Source organism: Pelophylax lessonae (genome assembly GCF_965119305.1).
Source record: "Pelophylax lessonae genome assembly, chromosome: 4".
Lineage (NCBI taxonomy): Eukaryota > Metazoa > Chordata > Amphibia > Anura > Ranidae > Pelophylax > Pelophylax lessonae.
This window is the reverse complement of record NC_138771.1, coordinates 2,145,657-2,157,876: the sequence shown is the minus strand read 5'-3', so window position 1 is coordinate 2,157,876 and position 12,220 is coordinate 2,145,657.

The following is a 12,220-nucleotide window of genomic DNA, read 5'->3' as shown; positions in this document are numbered from 1 at the left end:
CGCGCCGCCGGAGGCTCGCTCCCGCTGTATTCAATCACAGCGAGAGTCGGGCCAGGGGAGGAGTGGGGGTGATCACTGCCGCTCTTCCCCGATCGTCGGGGATCGAGTGAGGAGATCTGCCCGCTTGTGTAAACAAAGTGGGCGGATCTCCTAAGTGACAGGCAGGGACAGATCACAGGATTCAGCACCAGGCATACATTAACCCCTTGATCACCAATAGTATTAACCCCTTCCCTGCTAGTGTCATTAGTACAGTGACAGTGCATATTTATAGCACTGATTACTGTAGTAATGTCACTGGTACCCCCAAAAGTGTAAAAAATGTCAGTCAGGGGTCCGATCTGTCCACCGCAATGTCGCAGTCCCGCTAAAAAAATCGCCGATCGCCGCCATCACTAGTTAAAAAAAAACAATAAGGCTTCTTTCACACGGTCCGCCTCCGCAGGCGGATCCGTGTTGCTCAGCGGGGATCGATCCGCGATCCCCGCTGAGCCGGGCGGATGACAGCTCCGTCTCCGCTTGCAGAGCGGAGAGGGAGGTGTCTCAGCACCCGCTGCCCTCTATGGGGGATCGGATGAGAGCGGACCGCTTGTCCGCTCTCATCAGATCTGCTCCGCTCCGATTACTGAACGGATGGAAAAATAGGGTTTCCATCCGTCCAGATTTCAGCACAGGATCGGATGCGGATGGCAGCGGGTGTCAGCGGAGGTGACCTCCGCTGACACCCGCTGCCCCATAGAGCTGCATGGAGGATCCGATCAGATCCGCCTAAAAAACTGACAGGCGGATCTGATCGGACCGCCCGTGTGAAAGAGCCCTAAAAATAACATAAATTTCCCAAAGTTAGTAAACGTGATAACTTTTGCGCAAACCAATCAAAATACGCTTATTGCGATTTTTTTTTACCAAACATATGTAGTAGAAAACAAATTGGCCTAAAATGTTAAAAAATTTTGATTTTTACATTTTTTGGGGGGAATTTCATATAAAAAATGTGAAAAATATTGTTATTTTTTAGAATTGTCGCTCTTTTTTTGTTTATAGCGCAAAAAGTAAAAATCGCAGAGGTGATCAAATACCACCAAAAGAAATCTCTGTTTGTGGGGGAAAAAGGACGTAAATTTAATTTGGGTACAGCGTCACACAACCGCGCAACTGTCCGTTAAAGTAATGCAGTGCTGAATCACAAAATAGGCCCTGGTCAGGAATGGGGTAAAATCTTCCGGTCTTAAAGCGGTTAAAAATACGCTCATTGAGAATTTTTTTGTCAAAGACATGTAGCTAAATACATTTTGGCCTAAATATATGACAAAAATTGAATATATTGGATATTTTTTAACTGTCAAAGTAGAAATAAAAATCACAGAGGTGATCAAATACCACCAAAAGGAAGCTCTGTTTGTGGGAAAAAAAGGACATAAATTTAGTTTAGGTACGGCGTTGCACGACTGCGCAATTGTCAGTTAAAGTCGCACAGTGCCGAATCGCAAAAAGTGGCCTGGACGTAAAGCAGGAAAATCCTCCGGTCCAGAAGTGGTTAAAAAAAACGTACAGTATTAACCACTTCCCGACCGCTCCATAGCAGATATACTGCTACAGGGCCGCCGTTCTGTGCCGAATGGCGAACACTAAAACCTTGGATTGCGAGCGTTCTACAAGACGAATAAAACGTATTTATAGATTTTACCTTGTTATACGAGCGATGTCTTACAATACCAGTAACAACCAGTAGGAGGCTGCGGTCACACTGGGGATGATTTAAAGTTTAACCTCTTCCGGACCGCCTGGCGCATATATATACTGCGGCAGGGCAGCTCAGCTACACAAAATCACGTACAAGTACAAGTATGTGATTTTGTGCATGGGTTTAAAGGGGCGCGCACGCCGCCGGAGACACAACGGGAGCCAATCAGCATTGGCCGCTAGGACCCACCAATCGTTCGGCAGAATGACATAATGGCGCTCTCCCTATGTAAACAAGGCAGATCGCTGTTCTGTCACAGAGGAAGAGAGAGATCTAAGCAGAGTCACACAGATCTCTCTTTTCCTCTACTACTTCCACTCCCCCCACAGTTAGAAAGCACTCCCTAGGAGCACACTTAACCCTTTGATTGCCCCTGGTGTTAACCCCTTCCCTGCCAGTGTCATTTATACAGGAACAGCGCATTTTTTTTTACCATTGATCACTGTATTGATGTCACTGGTCCCCAAAATGTGTCACATAGGGCCTAATTCACTGTACCTCCAACACTGATCTTGTTCTACTTTACCTCCATTTCGACTATTTTAAGGCACAAATGCAATTCACTATACCTCCATCAGAAACGTTATGAGTGTCAGATTTGTCCGCCACAATGTCGCTGTCCTGCTAAAAGTCGCTGATAGCCGCCATTACTAGTGTGGCACTGACCCCTAGGGAGCTGCTGAGAATTGCACCTTCTGGGTTACCCTTAGCAACTGATAGCAGAAAAATAGCATTTTAAGTCCTTGGCTCAGTCAAAGAACAATCCAGGGGATTTGGTTTTTGTGTTATATTTGGAACTGGGATAGGAGAAGGGATGAGTGGGAAACTCCAACTATGAACTATGCACAAACCTGAGGACACTAACTGCAGTGTGTGCAACAAGGCCGCTGCTTCACCTTACCACTGAAGTGAAGATAAAGAATATGAACTCTTGTTTAGGTCACTCCTCAGGGTTCTAACCTGGCACCCCTTTCTCACTTGCTGTGTGTGCTGACACCCGCCCACTGACTCTCCACTGGAGGGGTCCCCTTCCTGGGCAGACCCCCAGCAAGCTTCCCGGTACTCACGGACACTGTTTTTCCCAAGGTTGCTCTGCCTTCAACTCCATCCATCAGCATACACTGGACCTCCTGGTTCAGCACCGCACTTCTGACAGCCTTCCATACAGACAGGAGGAGAGACAGCCGTCACCCTCCTCCTGGGACCTGGCTTCCCGCCCAAAGACGCCCTGTCACATGTGCCAGTGGCTTTTATAACATATCCCAGGATGCACCACTGTTGTGCCAGCCCACTGGGATAGTCATAAAAGCCTGTGTGTCACTGAATGGGTTTCCTCCACTGACCAACATGTTCCCCTATTGGATACAGTGGGGACACTCCCTCAGACCAGATGAATCACACCCTGGACACATGCAACAGGCAAAACTAACAATCAGACTCCCCTGATAAGCAGATGGAGCTGCTAAGCTTTTATCCACCTACCTAGGAGGGCGCTACTCTGCTAAAAACAAAAAATACAAAGAAACTAAATACATAAATGTATCCCATAGTTTGTAGACTCAATAACTTTTGTGCAAACCAATCAATATTCACTTATTAGGATATTTCTTTACCAATAAAAATGTAACAGAATACAAACTGGCCTAAAATGATGAAAAAATTTGACTTTTTCATTTTTTTATTGGATGTTTTATAGCAGAAAGTAACAAATATTGTTTTTTTTTGTTTTATTTTTTCAAAATTGTCGCTCTTTTTTTTTGTTTATAGTGTAAAAAATAAAAATCGCACTGGGGATCAAATACCACCAAAAGAAATCTCTATTTGTAGGAAAAAAAGACATAAATATTATTTGGGTACAGTGTCGCACGACCGCGCAATTGTCAGTTAAAGTAACGCAGTGCAGAATCGCAAAATATGGCCTGGTCATTGGGGGGGGGGGGGTGGGGGTAATCCTTCCAGAGTTGAAGTGGATAACTGAGGGCAAAACTTTTATTTTTGGATAGAGTGCAGAGGGATTAGAATGCTTGTCAGTTATTATTGCTTTCTAGGCCCCCCCCCCACTATTATAGTGACCCCCCCTCTCTATTTATCCTGTTTATCATTATTATTAAAAGTGAAAGTAAAAAAAAATAAAAAATTCTCAAATTTTGGGTTGTCCCCAGAAAAGTAATAGAGGGGAAATCTTCCAATGGAGACACTAGTTCTGCTGACCTGGGGGGTCCCCAAGGAATTCCCTTAATTTGCATGGATTTCCTCTCACTTCCTGTTTGGTTATGGGACAGGAAGTGAAAGGAAATCTCCCCAATGGGACACAGATGGTGAAAACAAATCTGACAGGGGTAATAACCCTCCTTTACTCTATCCAAAATGAAAAAAAAAAAAAGTGTTGCCTATAGTTCTACTTTAAAGAAGTGCGATTTAAAGCCGAACTTCAACCACTACTTCAGTGAGATTTGTAAGGATTTGATATGACTTCAGTGAGAGGGGCTATCCACGTCACAGGGAGGAAAAGTAATGTTATGAATAAAAGTTTAACTAGCAAAGGGTTAATATTTAACTACATTCAGGCTCAATTAAGAAAGGGCGCCTCTAAGTGTAGCAATATGGTTACATTTAAGGAAAGTTCAACATTTAGCAACTCACATGGTTGATGATAAGGAGGCGAATCTAAGTATGCCGGCATCCGGGGTAACGCTGTCCACATGGACCATCCTCCTCCCCGCTGACTGTCTCCGTTGTCAGTCTGCAGTCGTGACCGGGAAGACTACTCTGCAGGAGAGTGATCTGAAAGCGAGGCTTGAAGCGCTCGTGGAGCGCAGTGTGGAAGAGATGACATGGATGGCGGTGCGGAGGACGGTCTATGTGGACAGCTTCACCCCGGATGCCGGCATACTTAGATGGGCCTCTTTATCATCAACCATGTGAGTTGCTAAATGTTGAACCTTCATTAAATGTCCCCATATTGCTACACTTAGAGGCGCCTCTCTTCTCTTTTATACTCTGTATCTCCTGCTGGATTCTGCTATGCATTCCCTATTGATACATTTTTTTTTTGTGGTTGTGGAACGAATCATCTGAGTTTCCATTATTTCTTATGGGGAATTTTTTATTTTTTTTTTCTATATTTTTCTTGGAAAAAAAGGAAAGTTTTGAACAGAATAAGCATAGTAAGGTTTACAATCAAAGTATAAATAGCAGTTACATGCAAATACGCTACATGGCACGAGGAATTGAATGTAAACAATAACATAGTGAAACAGACAATTGTTTGTTACAGCTATGAGGGTAGATTGTCTCGCATGGTACAAGAAGAGAGAAGATATGGTAACTTGGTCGGTTGGAGAGTGTATAGGGCGACCACGTGTCCCGGGTCGCCCGGGACAGTCCCGCATTTGGAGAGTCTGTCCCGGGTCCCGGTCACCCTCATTCCGGGACAATGCAGTGTCCCGGAATGATCTGAGCCCGTGAGCTGCCGTCCGCCGACCGTGCCGCACTGCCACTCCGCTCCCCCACCGAACCGGCAGAAAGGAAGAGGAAGTGCGCGGCAGCGCGAGCTGCATTCATACTAGTGCATCATCATCATGTGCTGGTCTGGACTGTACCATGTCCGGCGGCCGCTGGATGAGAGGATGGCTGGCTGGGCTGTACCATGTTAGAGGGCGCTCAGGGCGGGCTGTACAATTCGAGCCAATACGAGAGCAGAGCAGTGAGCAGAGGAGTGTATTGTAAATGAATAGAATGTCTGCTGTGCTCTGTGTCACAACAGCGTGAGTGTCCAGTGTGTGTGGCTCCTCCCCTGCCTTGCTGCACGCTGCGCAGTGTGCGGCCGAGTGAGAGTCACGTCACGTGACGACGGTGACGTCAGCCGGACTCCGGAGCCGGGATCTGTCTGTACCTCAGCCTGCTGCTGTAACTGAGTCACTGACTGTGACTGTCTGTAATCCAACCACGCCCGGCCGATATCAGCATTTAAGAGGAGGACAAAACCTGGACAAATGTAAGTTTAACTTTTTAATGGATGAGTGTCCGGTGTAGGGCCTTAAAGATGTATTTGCACATTGTAAATCTCCTGTCTAAACTAATTGGCAAAAAAAAGTATAAAAAAATCATCTTTTTTTTTTTTGAGTGGGGGATTAGAGGGGGTGGGGTGTTGCGGGGGGGGGGACCCCTGAATGGCAGTTTAGAGATGTGGTCACCCTAAGAGTGTAGAAACAAAGGTAGTTCAACCTATGAGGGTTGAACCTTCAATTTGCCCAGTGTTTGAGTAATGGATGCCTGTAGATACCATTCAGTGTACTGGAAGGAGGCCATTATGGTTGTTATTTCCATCGGAGAAAAGGCATACTCGAAGTGATGTAAGGTCCTTTCCTACTGTGGAAATTGTCAGGGGTATCAAGATGGTCCATGTTATTAAAAACCCCTTCCTGACCAGGCCCTATTTTGCAATTCGGCACCGCGTGACTTTAGGTGACAATTGCGCGGTCGTTCGGCGCTGTACCTAAACAAATTTGACATCCTTTTTTCCCACAAACAGAGCTTTCTTTTGGTGGTATTTGATCACCTGTGCGATTTTTACTTTTTGCGCTATAAACAAAAAAAGAGCGACAATTTTGTAAAAATAATAATATTTTTCACATTTTTTTATATGAAATTCCCCCCCAAAAAAATTTAAAAATCTAAATTTTGTAACTTTTTAGGCCAATTTGTTTTCTGCTACATATGCTTGGTAAAAAAATTTGCAATAAGCGTATTTTGATTGGTTTGTGCAAAAGTTATTGTGTTTACTAACAACGGGAAAGATTTTTGTCATTTTCATTGTTATTTCTTTTAACTAGAATTGGCGGCAATCTGCGATTTTTTTTGCGGGGCTGCGACATTGCGGCGGACAGATCAGACCCTTGACTGACATTTTTGACACTTTTGGGGGGACCAGTGACATTACTGCAGTAATCAGTGCTATAAATATGCACAGTTACTGTAAAAATGACACTGGCAGGGAAGGGGTTAACTTTATTAGAGAAGGAGGGGTTAAGTGTGTCCCTAGGGGCGTGATTCTAACTGTAAAGGGGTGTGGCTAGTGATGTAACCACAGAGACATACAATCCTACATAGCAGGATCATATGATCTCTGTTCTTACACCAGGGAGAATGACAGGCGCCTTTGTTTACATTAGCCGCCTGCCTTTCTCCCTCTGCACCGGACGATCGTGAGTGACTGGCGGACATCGGGTCCACCGGTCACTTGCGCGGACATGTTAGGGAGCGAGCGGGGGCGGGAGCACGCCTCCGGTGGTGCGTGCTCGCTCCCCAGAGCCTCACAGGCGAGCGACATAGCTCTACGTCACTTTGCCTGTGAGGGGCTGACTGCCGCCGTAAATAGTCGTGCGGCAGTTGGCAAGTGGTTAAGATTGCTTTCCTAGCTGCTAGTAGGCAAATATGTATCCAATGAGGGATTCTGTCCGTCCAGCAGGAGGATGAGGAATTACCCGGTTGACGAGGATTTTGGTAAGGTCAAACCCGTAACTTCCCGTATAAAAGCGATGATTTGGTCCCAGAAGGAGGCAATCGGTGGGCAGTGCCAGAATCTGTGTGCCAAAGTGGGTTTGCGGGTGCCGCATTGGGGGCATGAATAGGGGGGACCAAAGGCAGGTTTTGTGATGAAGGGGATTAATTTGAATAGGGTTTCCCTCCATTTGTCGTCGATGGTGGCCTTGCACACCGTTAGGTAGCCATCCAGGAGTTTAGTTCCCAGATCCTCATATGGGAAGTCCTTGTTCCATTTCCCAAAAAGGGTGTCTGAGGAGGATTGGTTTATCGTTTGTTGGACCAGTTTGTAGGTGTCCGAGATGGAGTAGGATTTGCTGGCGATCATCCGATCAAGAACAGATGTTTGGAGGCATTTGGTAACATCCTTGGAGCATGAGGAGATATAGGAAGCGAGCTGATGGTAGTGGAACACATGGGATATAGGAAGGCAATGTTCCCTAGCCAATAGGTTAAAGGATTTCAAAGATTTAGAAATGGGCTGAAAGAAGGAGGATATGTGAGTCAATCCTTTGTCCTGCCATTCCAGTAGCCTATGGGAACATTGGATTGCCATGAATAGACAAAAAACGTGAGATATTGCTGGGTAGACGGAGATTTTTCCGAACCTCTCTCCATGCAATTAAGGTGTCTCGAATTATTATATGTCGGGATAAATCCTTCGGAAGCGAGTTAAGTTTACTGTGTAGTACACTGGAGAGTTGGTAAGGGTGGACCAGGTTCGATTCAAGGGTGTAGCTTGAATAGTAGGAGGAGCCCGAGATCCAGTCCAATCCATATCTGAGCAGGCATGCTAAATTGTGTAACCTTATGTCAGGTAAACCAGCTCCCCCATCGCTCCTTGGAAGGTGCAGTTTGCGTATGGAGATCCTCGACCTCTTGGAGTTCCATATAAACGAGGAGATGGATCTCGTGAGCTTTTGGACATCCTTATGTTTGAGTAACATAGGGATTGTCTGTAGAGGGTATAAGAGGCAAGGAAAGCTCACCATTTTTGCTTGAGTGGGTGGGATGTGCACTGTGGAAATCACATGGGATGAATAGGAGAGGGATGGGATAAGGGAGAAGGAGGAGGGGGTAAAAAGGGGGGAGTGGGTAGATGAAGAAAGAAAGAAAGAAAGAAAGAAAGAAAGAAAGAAAGAAAGAAAGGAATGCAAAGAGATAGAGGAAGGGTGCCCCTTACATCAGAGTACTCACTGGAAGGTGAAGGGATGGATGGATGGGTGGATGGATGGGTGGATGGATGCATCAGGCACCATCTTTCCTCTGCTTGTCGCTGGTCTGCAATCTTCCCGCCCACACCTCATCTTCTCTGAGGAGAAAACTGTCGGGGAGTGTGGGTGGGGCAAGAACAGGTGGAGAGGATGGGAGCCACCTATCAGCGCAGCTTATTAGTGCCTATCAGTGCTGCCTTTCAGTGCCACCTATCAGTGCCCTTAAGTGCCACCTATTAGTGCCCTTCAGTGCCACCTATAAGTGCCCATCAATGCAACCCATTTGTGCCCGTCAATGCAGCCTATCAGTGCCCATCAGTGCAGCTTCATCAGTGAAGCAGACAAATTACCTGTTTGCAAAATTTTATTACAAACTATGACATTTGTTGATTAAATGACAAAACAATGTTGATTAAATACCATCAAAATAAATCTCTATTTGTGTGAAAAAAATGATAAAAAGGCCATATGTGTACAGTGTTACATGACTGAGTTATTGTCATTGAAAGTGTGACAGAGCTGAAATCTGAAAAGTGGCCTGGGCAGGAAGGGGGTGAAAGTGCCCGGTATGGAGGGGTAGAGGGCAGGAAGGGGGTGAAAGTGCCCGGTATGGAGGGGGGGAGGGCAGGAAGGGGGTGAAAGTGCCCGGTATGGAGGGGTAGAGGGCAGGAAGGGGGTGAAAGTGCCCGGTATGGAAGGGGGGAGGACAGGAAGGGGGTAAAAGTGCTAGGTATGGACAGGTGGAGGGGGAGGGGCAGGAAGGAGGTGAAAGTGCCCGGTAGGAAAGTGGTTACGCAAATCTTCCCTGTATGGGGGGGGCTCGGGACAGTAAGGAGGTGAAAGTGCCCTGTGTGGGGGGGGGGGGACAGGAAGGAGGTGAAAGTGCCCGGTATGGGGGTGAAGGAAGGAGGTGAAAGTGCCTCGGTATGGAGGGGGGGGGACAGGAAGGGGGTGAAAGTGCCTGGTGGGGGGGGGGGGGTTTGCAGGAAGGAGGTGACAGTGCCCAGTAGGCAAGTGGTTACGCAAAGCTTCCCTTGGGCCTCTGCACCTTCATATTACTGTTATAATGAGTCCAAATAATGTGAGAAACAAAATGTGGAAAGTGTCTGTGAACGGCGCCCATCAGAAATAATCTCCATGTACAATGAACAGCGCCCATCAGAAATAATCTCCATGTACAATGAACAGCGCCCATCAGAAATAATCTCCATGTACAATGAACGGCGCCCATCAGAAATAATCTCCATGAACAATGAACGGCGCCCATCAGAAATAATCTCCATGAACAATGAACGGCGCCCATCAGAAATAATCTCCATGAACAATGAACGGCGCCCATCAGAAATAATCTCCATGAACAATGAACGGCGCCCATCAGAAATAATCTCCATGAACAATGAACGGCGCCCATCAGAAATAATCTCCATGAACAATGAACGGCGCCCATCAGAAATAATCTCCATGTACAATGAACGGCGCCCATCAGAAATAATCTCCATGAACAATGAACGGCGCCCATCAGAAATAATCTCCATGAACAATGAACGGCGCCCATCAGAAATAATCTCCATGTACAATGAACGGCGCCCATCAGAAATAATCTCCATGTACAATGAACGGCGCCCATCAGAAATAATCTCCATGAACAATGAACGGCGCCCATCAGAAATAATCTCCATGAACAATGAACGGCGCCCATCAGAAATAATCTCCATGAACAATGAACGGCGCCCATCAGAAATAATCTCCATGTACAATGAACGGCGCCCATCAGAAATAATCTCCATGTACAATGAACGGCGCCCATCAGAAATAATCTCTATGAACAATGAACGGCGCCCATCAGAAATAATCTCCATGTACAATGAACGGCGCCCATCAGAAATAATCTCCATGTACAATGAACGGCGCCCATCAGAAATAATCTCCATGAACAATGAACGGCGCCCATCAGAAATAATCTCCATGAACAATGAACGGCGCCCATCAGAAATAATCTCCATGAACAATGAACGGCGCCCATCAGAAATAATCTCCATGAACAATGAACGGCGCCCATCAGAAATAATCTCCATGTACAATGAACGGCGCCCATCAGAAATAATCTCCATGTACAATGAACGGCGCCCATCAGAAATAATCTCCATGAACAATGAACGGCGCCCATCAGAAATAATCTCCATGAACAATGAACGGCGCCCATCAGAAATAATCTCCATGTACAATGAACGGCGCCCATCAGAAATAATCTCCATGAACAATGAACGGCGCCCATCAGAAATAATCTCCATGTACAATGAACGGCGCCCATCAGAAATAATCTCCATGTACAATGAACGGCGCCCATCAGAAATAATCTCCATGAACAATGAACGGCGCCCATCAGAAATAATCTCCATGAACAATGAACGGCGCCCATCAGAAATAATCTCCATGAACAATGAACGGCGCCCATCAGAAATAATCTCCATGAACAATGAACGGCGCCCATCAGAAATAATCTCCATGAACAATGAACGGCGCCCATCAGAAATAATCTCCATGAACAATGAACGGCGCCCATCAGAAATAATCTCCATGAACAATGAACGGCGCCCATCAGAAATAATCTCCATGAACAATGAACGGCGCCCATCAGAAATAATCTCCATGTACAATGAACGGCGCCCATCAGAAATAATCTCCATGAACAATGAACGGCGCCCATCAGAAATAATCTCCATGAACAATGAACGGCGCCCATCAGAAATAATCTCCATGTACAATGAACGGCGCCCATCAGAAATAATCTCCATGTACAATGAACGGCGCCCATCAGAAATAATCTCCATGAACAATGAACGGCGCCCATCAGAAATAATCTCCATGAACAATGAACGGCGCCCATCAGAAATAATCTCCATGAACAATGAACGGCGCCCATCAGAAATAATCTCCATGAACAATGAACGGCGCCCATCAGAAATAATCTCCATGAACAATGAACGGCGCCCATCAGAAATAATTTCCATGAACAATGAACGGCGCCCATCAGAAATAATCTCCTCGCTCGCTGTGATAAGTGTCTAGTGGGAGTGACACCAAACCTTGATGGGAAAACATTGATATGACCTTCAGTCTCCTTGAGTCACGCACACATTTTTTTTTTCCTTGAAGATAAAGTCAAATAATGGAACTGCTTAGAATTGGAATATCTCAAAGTGCCAGGCAGGGAAGAGATCTGAAAACTTTGTTGTAGCAATTTCCAAATTCAAATAGCGGTTTGTGGAGTTGGAGGATAAATATCTGCAGTGAAAACGATCGCTGTGCAAAGACGATGAACTTATTTTTATGCTGGAACTCCAAGTTTTCGTGTTGGGTTTCCTGGGAAACCAAAATGTCACTTTACCATTGTGTGGAGATGTCAATAAATGTGTTTCTGGATAGAATGGTTGAAGGTTTATTATTTCTAGCGATGTGGGGACAATGCGCTTGTTGTACTCCAAGGCCTCGGCGCACTTACAATACTGAGTGAGTCAGGTGAAGGATTTTAATGGAATTTATTAACATCAATAAGATAATGGCCATGACTTCGATCTCAGTCGGTGGCTTATGGTAAACATTAGATTGGCTTTATTCAAACAAATGCAGCCCTACTCCCGTGGGAGCTGCTGGATACGGATTCCCGTGGGAGCTGCTGGATACGGATTCCCCTGGGAGCTGCTGGATACAGATTTCC